Raw genomic sequence first — 13,591 nt, forward strand, 5'->3', positions numbered from 1 at the left:
TCACTCATATTGGGGAGGAGGAGGTTTTCTTTGAAAGGAACAAACAACTCATTTCCTTTATAGTCCAAAAGAAAAAAAAAATGCTAACTAGAAACCCAAACCCCTCTCCTATTTATATTATATTTGACATCTGTAAGATTACTTAACATGTTTTACAGAAAAAATTTCAGCTTGAGAAAAAAGAGTTTCAGGAGCCATGATGAAACACAAGACAGATACCCACAAGATTTTTATTTACCCCTATTTTGCTCCCGGGAATACAAACTCCAGGGAGACTTCCAGGTCTCAAAAATAATAAAGTCTCAGGGCTGGAGAGATGGCTCAGCGGTTAAGAGCACTGACTGCTCTTCCAGAGGTCCTGAGTTCAAATCCCAGCAACCACATGGTGGCTCACAACCATCCGTAATGAGATTCGATGCCCTCTTCTGGTGTGTCTGAAGACAGCTACAGTGTACTCATAAATAAAATAAATAAATCTTTAAAATAATAATAATAATAATAATAATAATAATAATAAAGTCTCATCCATTACTAAGTAAATGCTGGTCCTGCTTTACGAACTATGAAAATGCTGCCTTATAGTGAGAACACGAAATGAATCTGTGATAGAAAGTGTGCAGTGAAATAGGATTATGAGCTCAGATTCTAAAGCCAGGTTGTCCAGATCTTCAGTAAAATGCAACAGTAGCAATGACTTCCTCAGGTGATGCAAGAGAACAAAATGCACAAAAGATGTCACCAAGTCTATCTAAGGGCATGTGCCAAGTAGTGCTTTTATTGTACTATATGAAATCTTGGCTTGCCAGATCTGGATTTATCAAAAAAGGAAGCAGAAAAACTAAATAAAATTAAAAATTCAATAAAAATCCCTCACTAAGAGTTCCATAAAAATCATTCACTCTATCTTTAAAATACAAATTGTACAGTTGATCCTTTCTCCTTGGAGAAAACCCTTTCCTTGTCACTCCTATGTCCCCTTCTATACCACTAATGTTGAATGAAATTCTGTATCTTGAGAACTTATAACATAGAAATCACGTTAGACAGATGGGTACTGCTCAAAGCTTAGCCTCTAAGGGCTGGTTGCAGAGCTGTAGAGCCTACTTGGGGCCTTCAGTAAATACTTGTAACGAACAAGGCTGCTGCTGCTGTCACCACTGCTGCCGCTGGCGCTAGCTTTGGAGAAGCATGGGTACTGGAATAAAAACCATCAAGGAGAATTCCAACTAAATTCAGCACTGAAGAAATTCAACATCTGCCCACAGCTTGGATCCTTCAGAGAAATCTGTGCCAAATACTCTCAAGATAGTCCTGAAGTCTAGAGAAGCAATAGAATTCTCCCATGAAGATAGATCCAAGGGAAAAAAAAAATGAGGGGAACAAAATATTCACTGTGAAGTAAGCAGGCAAAATGCTGATGACCAAAGGACTATGTTAAGACTTGATGGTCTCCAAGCTGATGGCCTGAAGGATTCCTGAAAATGCAGTAAAGAATGGCTCAGCACCTAACACTTGTTCCCTTGGGCTCCCTCGACAGCTGCACAGCCACAGGCTAGCTGGAGGTGACTTGTTCCAGTTCTGGTCTCCTAGAATTCAGAATAAGGCTTAACTAGTGCCCTAGACCACAGCATCATATATACCCTTCTAACGGCTCTGCTCCCCACCCCAAATGTCACCAGAGCATTACATTAAAGATAAAAACATCAAAGTTAAAGCAACTGATTTGTTTGGTATTTTACTGAAAACTAGAAACAAACTCATGAATTAGAAGTTCACTTCAGGAACAAGCAAGTAACTTAGGAGATAGAGATATCTCCAACCAAAGAACAGATCTGACTGACACACTAGCTGGCCTGTCTACATCTACACTACACCTACCCACTGAGTGAGTGAGCGAGTGAGCGAGTGAGTGAATAAAATGTTCCAGTCTGTTTTCATAGGTAGAAAACCAATTTCTCCTTTAATGGATCCTATATATTTTTCTTAGCAACTTTCCTACATTTCATACCATTGTTTCACTGAAAGAAGCAGTTTCAAAAAAAAGATAGAACATATAACTACATTCAAGGTTGCTGGTATCTACAAATCAGCATCTACATGGGCAGTTCACAAGTGTCTCTAACTCCAGTACACAGATCTGACCAGAAGCCAAGCGTATATGCAGGCAAAACACTCATAAGCATAAAAATATTTTTGATGGAAAAAAAGTCAAAGTCATTTCATGGCTTAGATACCTCTACATAATAGCTGACAAAATAACAAATGCTAGGAGCAGAATAGATAGCTCAGTGGGTTAAGAACATTTCCTGTTCTTTCAGAAGAACTGGGCTGGATTCCCGGCACCAACAAAGTGTCTAACAATCATTCATAAACCGAATTCCAACAGATCCAAGAAGCATGCATGCATGCATGCAGGAAACACACATAACACACCAATCTAAACCACAAAAGGTTTAGTGGAAGCACTAAGCAATGTCTGGTACAAGAGGTACAACACTATACAGCCTCAAGTGTAATCAATTAACTCAATATACAAGACCTGAAAATACTTAGCCTTCCAGAGGCTGGAATTACTGATGATGCCTAATGAGAGATGATGATAATCATGGATGATCAGATCTAAGTTCCTCAACCCAAATTTTTTCATTGTTAATCCTTTAGGGACATGGTGGAATTCCTTTAAAATCTGGTAATCTGGTGTTTTCGTGCGCAGTATGCTTGCTGATTCATTCTCATTTGGATTAAACAAGATAACTCACGTCCTGACCACTGCAAACAATTTTCTATAACCTCAGGGGGAAAAATAGAAATGCTACAATCTGTTTAGGTATAATGCTCACCACCATCACCCAAATAAGTGAGTTTTTATGTTCCATTTCCTTCTCTTCAGAAAACCTGAAATCACATTGAGAATATAAGAATTCCTGATATTCTATGGAATGAAAAACAAACATCTTATTGTAAGAATTTGATGCTGTGTTTCTTAGAAGCAAAACAGCCCTACCTTGCTTACCACACACACTCCAGCATGTGCCTACTGTTTTCTAACATTTGGGCTTATTATAATTCTCTTCAAGTCACCATCTTGAAACAGTACCGAAAGAAGAGCTGAGTACACTGTGTAAATCTGTACAAAGTAAAGAATACTTGGTCAAGTGATTAACTGTTGCAACAAGCATACTAGCATGCAATTACTCCCACAACAGTCCCTTTAAAAAGAATCATCACAAAACTCACACATGTATCCCAATTAGTAACACAGCCACCCAACATTTCTAGAACCTTCCTCTATCAGCATTTCCCTTCAAGCAGCCAGAAATATATTCACAAAATTCTCTGAGCTAGGAAAAACTTCAAATGTCTTAGACATGGAGTGAAGTAATATGATCTCATACCCAATGCTCTAACATGTTGGGGATGGTATCCAGTAACAGTATGTTCACATATTTCGAAGGATTAAACTTTCATAGTCAACAGCAAGATAACTATTTCCAGTGAATTTAACATAAGGCATGAGTACAAATTAATGTGACAAGCTTTCACATGTTAGGTATTAACCTGAGGAAGAAATGGAAGAAACTTGGTATGTACCAAACCTAAATGTTCCCATTACACACACTCATTTGAAGAACCATTGAGTCTTCAGTAACCTGTCTTATAAATACAAAAAACTCTCACTAGAAAAGCAGAGGGGTCAAGACTGCTCTCCCTCCTCAAGATTGTAATGAACAGATCCAGTGCATATCTATATCTGGGGCACCTTTAATGTACACAGGGCTCTTTCACCACCCCAATTTTAGAAGGAAGGTGGCAAAAAAGTCAATGTCCTTTGCCTCTCCTGGCTCTACCATTTGGATTGCCTCCTCATGGTAAAGGTATCAGTCCCTGGTGCCAAGTGTTTGCTGCTTTGGTGCTATGGCACACATCTTCCATGTCTCGAGAGCTCAATGATCATAACCAGCAACTCTGTAGTCTACTACTCCTTCACTCAGTCCCCATATCTGAACTGATATCCATTCATGAAAGGGAAACACCGTATACCAAGCCCCATCCCAACTCCATGAAGCCAGAAGGAAACCCTCAGCCATGACCAGTGGCTCACTGATCACATTTATTCTCATAACCCCTCCTTCTCTCCTCCATGAGGACACAGCAAAATCACCCATGAATGACAAAGTTCAAACTAGGTAAGGTATGACAGTTCAAGCAATATGGATTCTAGGCATGTCATTAAAAATGATTCCATTAGGTACATTTACCAAAATAGACAGGGGCACTTTTTTCTTATTAAAATCATTTGTAAATCTGTATTACTCCATTCCTGCATTTAAAAAAAAAGTTTCTTACCTATATATCTTATTGACAAACATTAAGCACTGATGTATTTGAAAAATAAGAGGTGCATTATAGAAACAAAAAAAAAACACGGATTTGCCTAAACCTTCCATACACCCAGTTGATTTGAGCCTTGCCAACAAGGGCAGATGGCTGATTACTTAAGATTTCCTTTTCACCTGTTCATCCTGAGACGCTGAGTCCCTGGGCTAGGAATATCAACATGAGCCAATAAAACAAAGGAAGTGTCCCCAAAAAAATACTTGCTATAAACACAGAGCTATGTACCCCAGGATTCTAATTTTTCCTTTAAAGAGCTTCAAAATAACACAAGGACTGTTCTCAGAAAACCAGTGGGCCTGTGAATAATCCCCACATGTTCAAGATAACTAGAGTGGACAGTCAGCATGTCCTCTAATGTTCACAGAAGCAAAAGACCAAGTACAGCTGAAGATCAAATTGTGCACAAGGACTCAATTATTATCAAGAGTGCATGCCACAAACAGAGCATTCATTCAAGAAACACATGCAGTCCTAAATGTAGAGCTAGTGAACAACAAATCTTACATTTCAAATAGGGATTACAGTCATACAAAAAAGGCATGGCTATATGATGGAGTTTTCCTGTTCTAAATGTGTTAAATTCTCAAATTCCAGAATGATATACTTACTGAAATGTCAGAAGTATTAATAAAAATTACAAAGTTAAGACTGGGAGAACCTTTTCTATAATTTAAGTTCCGTATTTCTTGCTATTTAAATATAGGCGAATGCTTCTGTGTTAGTAAAATAGGAAAGTCCTTCAGTTAGAAAATGCAAAGCTGACTCTAGTCAGCACATGCAATAAGCTCCACTCCCTAGACATCCCCCCTCGGAATACACTGTCTTCCTTCACAAGTGTACCAGTTCTCCTCAGCAACCCTCCTCAGCAAACTCCCTATTCTGATCACTATCAGACACCTACTCACCTTATCTTCAAGGAATCAGCAAAGCTCCACTTCCTCAAATATAGCCATCCTCAATTCTGAACACCAATCTACTTGGATCAAGTCAAGAGCTCCACTTCTGTTTTCCCTTATTGCTAGGGCCACAAATAAGAGTAACACTCATCCTAACTATATTCTCTGGACACCTTTGACAAAGTCCTAAACTTTCCTGGTTTGATCTGCCCATAGCTTTGAGGGATTAATGGAGACAGCAGTTACACAGTGCTCACAATATTTACTACCTGAATATTCATGACAAGGGCCAAAAAGGTGACCCACTGAGAAGATGGCTCACTTAGTGCACAGCAAACATGGAGACCTCCAGATCACTATCATTTATGTAAAAGGCCAGATCACAATATGTGTCTACCACCCCAACTGTGGGGAGCAGAAACAAAGATTTCAGGGGGTTGTTGGCCAGGAAGTCTATTCAAATTTATGATCTCCAGGTTCAGTGAGAGATTGTCAAAAGATCAGATCAACAGTGATAGATACCCAACCATAAACCTCTGGCCTCCACATACACTGGCAAGTGTGTGCACACATGCACACACACCATTTGTGGTTCACAGAATTCCTCATTGCTCTTCAAAATTGCCAAAGTTAACATGGCATGTAAGAGAGACCGTTGTATATTTTCTTAAGGATGGAATTAAGTAAATACACATAACAAAATCTACTTGCTGCTGCTGCTGCTAGAAGGCCTCTGAAATGCAAAACCATCTACAGCAATCCAACATACTATATTAATGACCCCAATCACAGCAGAACAACTGGTTTCAAGAATCACTACCAACAAACCTAAGGCTTGCTGACTGTATTTCTTTATTCAATATCATGATTTATCCTAACAAAGCAATTTTATATAAACTCTTAATGGTCTTCATAAGCATCTTATGGCAGTGAGATTAAAAGTATATTGCAACATGACAAACTGTTGCCTTTTGTGAGAAAAATATTATAGACACAGGAAAAAGTACCAACGTTACGTATCATGCTTTTATATACAACATTTAGCCCTCTTAACAAGAGCCTTCTCTTATTTGTGTAGGTTCTACCAATACTTGCATCCAAAACATGTACAGGAAGGATATGATAATCTTCATTGCCAACTTAATAGCACCTGGAATCACCTAGGAGACATACTTCTGGGAGTGTCTAGGAGAGCATTTCCAGAAAGGTTTGGCTAGTGGTAGACGTAGACAACACCATCTCATGAGCTGGTGGTACTCAGGACTGAATAAAGAGAAAGCTTGTGGAATATAATCATGCATGACTCTTTGCTCAACAGTGGTTACAATCTAACTAGCCGTCTCACATCATGTCTGTATGCACTACTCACCTTAATGGACGGCATGTTCCAACTGTGAGCCTAAATGAATTCTTCCTTTGCTCAGGTATTTACTATAAAGGAAAAGCATCTAACAGATATCATGCAAAATTGGGTGAAACCTTGCTACCAAAATAGCCTGTCATAAGCTGAGAATAAGTGATTTAAAGTTCAAGGGAACTGCAGGGCAAAGGGGCCTCATCTTAAGTCACTGGCATATGTGCCACTTCTTGATAAGGCAACCATTAGTCTTTTCATTACTAGTGCAAGTGGGATGGTATTATCTTTATTTCAGAGTTAAGCCAATTCATGTTCAAGGTTCTCAAGACAGCACAATGGGTATTCAAGCCTCAATCTTTGAACTCAACTTGTATTACCATTAGTTAGCCACTGTTGGTGCCACCCTTAGGCTTAGGCTTTGATGTCAAACTATACTGAAATACCAGTGCTAAGGCCTCACAAGAAAGCATCACTGTTATTTCTCTAGTCATGTGTGTTGTGGGTTGCAGTTCCCTGGTAAGCATCCCTTGAGAGACACATTTACTGGCAAATGGAAGAAAGCAGGAACTGGCCCCAAATAGCCAATGGGGCTACAAAGAGGAGTGAGGAACAATGCTCATAACACTAGCTTCATCAGAAAAGGAAATAGAAAAACCAGATGCTGGGGCTGGAAGTAGAGACTCGTCACAGAAATTCAGCCATCAGGCAAATTTACAGTAAGCTGGAGAGATTCCTGTGCCATCTCAGAGTTGATGTTTGTAATGGCCTGTGCCTGGTGCCAACATGTCTATTTGAGAAATATGGATAGGCCTGTGGATCTCAGATCCCATTCCTAAAATGGAAAAACAGCCACGTTGGCAAATAGTTGGATGTGAGCTCATGGCAGCCACTGCTTTCCAGAGCACAGTAACAGTGAAAACAGCAACAGGCAATGTGTGGATCTGGCTTTAAGAGCTGCTTGACACCCTGCCCTGTATATTTAACACACAAGCCCATAAAGCAAGAGCCCTAGACTGGAGAATTCATCTCTAAGAACACTTTCACTTATAAGGACCATGGTCATGAAGAGCAGCAATCCTAGGAAATTAATAAGACCCAGGCAATCAATGGGCTTTGCATGTGGGACTTTGCATGTAGGGCTCTTGAATGCAGACCTCTGGAGTAAAGGCTGAGCATCCCATACCCTTTTTTTGTATAGTTCTACAGAATCCTTGTTCCTATCCCCTTTAGCAAGCAAATATTTTATGGGCCTTAAATGTTCTACAACACAGTAGAGAGGGTCCTTTGGCACCAGTACTAGGAAATTCTAAGTTACTGTTCCTTGTCCTATTTCAAGAAAACAAAGATCACAGTTCCGTTTTTGTTTTTTAAATCCTATCTATATTTTGATTGCTTGTTTTTTAATCCTATCTATATTATAGGAGCTATGAAGCAATGACAGAGTTCACTTCATGCAAAACCATTTAACAGAAAAACAAAAAGACCTGGAAACCGCATCTTTAACTTCAAAGCAGCAACTCACTGGGGCATGCAGATACACGTATGTATTCTCACATGTTGTGATTTGTTAAGCCATCACAATTAACCACTTCACAGCACCTGTGAACAATGGAAATGTCATAAAAGAACCAGATTATGAACAAGATCACCAGAAGTAGCTGACATAATCCTATAGCCCCAAGGTCCAAAGACAAACCCAGTAGGGCCTAAAGCCTTGCCCAAGCCAGCTCTAGACCATGACATTCTGTCCAACACTAATGATGTTTCATGTACTGCACATCTCAAGAGACAGCACTGGGTTCATGCAGACACAAACTACATGAACCAACAGGAGGGATGGGCAAGCACTTCCTGACCCCAGGTTCAATATGAGTCACCTGGGTTCCTTTGATCTGGACTGTCCAAAGTAGAAGCATAACTATTGTTGATAAGATAACTACATTTGACTACTGCAGACATTATACAATTTTAATCATATCCATCAACAGCCACCACAGGCCAAGATCTCTGGGTTTTTAATCTTCATACCAGGCACAGAGTACTGGAGTTTGCTGTGATATTTACAGTATTTAATGTGCTCCCATGCCAGGCAGTGGTGGCGCACACCTTTAATCCCAGCATTTGGGAGGCAGAGGCAGGCGGATTTCTGAGTTCGAGGCCAGCCTGGTCTACAGAGTGAGTTCCAGGACAGCCAGGGCTACACAGAGAAACACTGTCTAGAAAAACCAAAAATAATAATAATAATAATAATAATAATAATAATGTGCTCCCAGTGTCAGCAGCCCCTCTCTACTGCTGCTGAGTTACAAAGCTGTTTCATGACAACTACAATATGAAGACAAAGTCACTACAGCTTTCCTTCCCACACCCTCTCCACAACTCTTTCTCCAGGGTCTCATGTAATCCAGGTAATCTCAAACTTGCTATATAGCTTAGGCTAGCCTCAAAGTTCTGATCCGACTATACTGGGATTGCAAGTGTGTGTCACTATGCCTGGCTATTCACTTATTTTGGGGGGGTGGGAAAGTAAAGGTACACAAGAATAACCTTGACTCCACACTGCAGTTTTCTGGGAAGTCTACAACAAAGCCAAAGATTTACCTCAGCTCTTCATTAAGACTGAGCAAGGTGGACCCTACAAGGAGGCCAAGGCTGGTATAACCAATGTATGGCATGAAGAAGGAAACCAGGAAAAGGTGCATCACACAGAAAAGGACCTAAGGACACCTGCAAAACCAGCATCAAACAGCAGATCGAGCCTACTGTCAAATTCCCACTGTACTTAAGTGCTGCAAGTCAATTGCCTATTGTACATCTTTGTAACTATAGTGTTATGTACAAGGCAGCAGAAACATGTTACTTCTGATTTAATAGATTTTTATGACACATTCTCAAGGATCTATCTGGGTATCAGAACTTGACATACAAACATTAAGGACTAGAGCTCATATCTCCAGGACCCGAATATAAGCCAGGAAGGTGTGTTGTCTACCTATAAGCCCATCACTCAGGAGGCAGAGACAGGGGATTCCCAAAACAAGTTGGATAGCTAGACTAGGTTGGAAATCTCTTTAATAAATGAGATGGAGAGCAACCAAGGAATAAAACCCAGTGTCAGCTTTGGGGTACACACACAGAGACACACATACTCAGGTTATCATCACAGGCATCTAGTCACTTCACTGCCCAACATCAACTTCACTGGCCAGCAAAGACCATGGCAGCTGGGTCAAGGCAAGCAATGTCAGGCTTCATCTTGGGACTTGAAAGTTTGCTTCTTGCTCAAGAGGGCTGCCATCACATTCACAAGCCCAGTGTAGTCTAATGCCTGCTCACACCCACCCAGCATCATATCTTTCACCACAAGTCTCCTGGGCATTCTTCAGATAAAAGATAAAAATAGTTAACTCCTCTTGTCAGAAAAGATAGATAACAGAGAGTGGGATAGAGAAAAGAACCAGAGCTTACAGGTTCCTCAGCAGTCCCTCAACTAAAAGGACAACGCCAGAAACAGATTTTACAAATCCATTTTAGTGATTTTTTTCAAAGCCTCCCCTTTTGTTAACGCTTCATGAGGAAATCCTATAGAGCTGATGCCCCCATTAAAAATATGATAGAGTTCTACAACAGAATATGGTGCTTTTATTGGTTTCTAGGCTTGCCTGAAAAAGGACCTTTTAAAATAATTATCATGGACTTCCGGTGTGGCCATGATGGCTAATGCAACTACAAACCCATACCAACTCCTGTCACTAGAGCTTGTAGACAAATGTATAGGATCAAGAATTCACATTGTGATGAAGAGTACTAAAGAAATTGTTGGTACACTTCTAGTATTTGATGACTTTGTCAATATGGTGTTAGAAGATGTTACAGAATTTGAAATTACACCAGAAGGCAAAAGAATTACAAAATTAGATCAAATTCTACTAAATGGAAATAATATAACAATGCTGGTTCCTGGAGGAGAAGGGCCTGAAGTCTGACCGGATTCCCTTGACTAATGCTAGGATCCTGGCTTTTTTTTTTTTTCAAACCTTTAACATTTAGATTCTATAAAATGAAGTTTCCATTAAAGGGAAACTCTTTGAAGATATACATTCATTTTTCTAAGCTAATCATGGTTATTTTGGGAAAAGAATGAGTTCTGTCTTGTTTTTTTAAAGACTAAAAACATAAAGATGTTTTTGGTTGAAAAAATAATAATTATTATTATGTACTATTTTATATAATATATGAAATTGAAATTTTGTAGGTCAAAATAGTATTGTCAATTTGATAAGATTCAATTGAGTAAAATCTACTCACATGCTTAGGTGAAACTTTAGTTTTTTACTTATTTAGTTTATATCCTGGTCATCCCCTCTCACAAACCCTCCTCCACATCCCCACATCCCACCATTCCCCAATACCTTTCCTCTTAGAGCAGGTAGTTCTTCCACACACACTGGGTATCCCCCATACCCTGGCACTTCAATAATCTGTGAGGGCAGGAGCTTCCTCTCCCACTGAGGCCAGACAAGGCAACCCAGCTAAAAGAACATATCCTGCGAACAGGCAACAGCTTTTGGGATAGCTCTTGTTCCAGTTGTTTGGGACCCACATGAAGGCCAAGCTGCACACCTGACACATATGAGCAGGGAGGGCTAGGTCCAGCCAGTGTTATGTTCTTTGGTTGGTGGTTCAGACTCTGCGAGACCCAAGGGTCCAGGTTAGTTGACTCTGTTGGTCTTCCCATGGAATTCATATCCCCTTTAGTACCTGCAATTCTTCCTCTTATTCTTCCTTAAAAGTCCCCAAGCTCATCCATTGTTTGGCTATAGGTGTGCTTAGATGAAACTTAATCATGCAGTCAAGGTTAGCACAGTAAATATTTGATTCAAAACTGGTGATTTCATGTTGAAGCACAAACTTATCTTTTATTCACTCAGGATTTTTTTATATACTCAAGAGAGTCATCAATATCATACCAAGGAAACTGCAGGAATGAAATAACCAATACCTCCTACCCCTGTGGATACTTTTAAGAATAAAGCAGGACATAGAAAATTTCTCTTCACTATTATATCATAATGATCAGAATTCTAAAGAACATTTGACATGTTAACTTGGTATTAGTTAAAAAAATTATTCTCATTCTAAAGATTAGTAAATATATTATTAACCTACCAATTTGAGACGCTGTAACAGTGAAAACACACAGAAGTGAAGACTACAAGTCCAAGACTGCAATCCCTAAACTGATCACCCACTGCTATGTTAGACATTTACTTACTAACCTGCTCCTGTTTTACTTTATGTCTAAAGAGGCAATAGTACTTGGGGTGTGGCTCTGTTGGACCCAGTTCTTCCTCTCAGTCCCATGCTCCCAAAAGTTAAGACTCCGACTCATAATACATTTACAAATAACTCAGCCATATAGCTAGGCTCTTTCTCTAAGTAGAATCATAACTTAAGACAACCCATTTATTTTAATCTACATTCTGCCATGTGGCTGGTTACCTGTGCTCAGGTACCATGTGTTTGTCTCCTCACATTTTTCTGGAAAAATCTTTCTGCACCTGGCTTTATCCCAGAATTCTCTCTGCCTCCTGGATGTCCCACCTTCTATTTCCTGTCTAAGCCATAGACCATTAAGCTTTACAATTGACAGGTAATGCAGCCATACAATACACAAGATATTCTCACTACATAGCTCAGTTGGTAAAGTATTTACCTAGCATGCAAAATACTCTAGTGTTCAATCTCCAGTATCATATCAGCCTTACATGCTGATGTACATCTATAATCTCAATCTCTGCATAGAGTTCAAAATCATCCTCAATCATATATTGAGACTGAGGCCAGCAGCCTCATGACGCATGTCTCAAAAACAAAACAAAGAAAAAGAAAAGAAAAACAAAGAAAAGCATAGGGGTGGGGAGGGAAGACTGGAGAGATGGCTAAGAGCACTTGCTGCTCTTATAGAGGACCCAGATTCAGTTCCCCGCACCCACATGATTGCTCATGACAATCTCTAACTCCAGTTCCAGGGGATCTGACATGTCCCCTTCAGACATACTTGAGCACTAGGCACATATGTAGTACACATATATATGTTCAGGGAAATCACTCATATATAAAATAATGTTTAAATGTTTTTAAACTTAAAAAATATATAAAGGGAATAATAATCCCTGACCTTGCCTTTATTGTTGAAGGGCATTTTGAATCAAACTATTAGGGTTGTGGAAATTTAAGATAAAGAAATACTATAGCCTGGTTCAGTATTCAATTTTCCACCGCATAGCTTTATCATTTACTCACCCTTTTATCCTATATACAACTGTATATACAGTTCCTGCAGGGCACAGTGGCTCACACCTATAATTCTAGCATGAGATACGCAGAAGAGGTAAGATGATCACATGTTCAAAGTCATTTTTATCTACATATCTAATTCAAAACCAGCCTGATGATACTTGAGAACTCATTTCTAAGCAAAAACAAAACAAAAAAAAAAAACCCTATGCTTTAGGAGATACAAATAAAAGGCTGTTCTTAAAAGATGGTTAAACCTAATGCTAAAATAAACAATGAACACACTTTGAACGGAATTAACATAAAGTATTCCATTGGACAAGCTTTCCAGAACACCTTTGAAGGGTCCAGAAAGCCTGTTGATAGCTTCATCTTCTATACCTCAGTCAGCTCACAAAGACTTATTAGCAGTCAGTATAAGGGCCTGATAAAGACATGTAAGAACCAGCACTCAAGAGTTTGTACACTGACAGGAAATGGAGGAGTGTACACATGAAGACACAGGAATGAGAACATGTAATTTTATATATCAGTTTGACTGAGTCATACACAGGATACCCTGATTGCAGATATAAGCCTGTAAGGATGTTTCTACAAGAGATTATTAGACTATCTCTCCATAAATTATATAAAGCAGATG

At 39.4% G+C, this 13,591-nt stretch overlaps 1 pseudogene; it reads left to right on the plus strand.

The window, feature by feature from the left end:
• The first annotated feature begins 10,361 nt into the window (after positions 1-10,361).
• Positions 10,362-10,645, plus strand: LOC114623180 (annotated as a pseudogene).
• The last annotated feature ends 2,946 nt before the right edge of the window (positions 10,646-13,591 follow it).

The sequence above is a fragment of the Grammomys surdaster genome, unplaced genomic scaffold (assembly GCF_004785775.1).
Source record: "Grammomys surdaster isolate TR1022 unplaced genomic scaffold, NIH_TR_1.0 194, whole genome shotgun sequence".
Classification (NCBI taxonomy): domain Eukaryota; kingdom Metazoa; phylum Chordata; class Mammalia; order Rodentia; family Muridae; genus Grammomys; species Grammomys surdaster.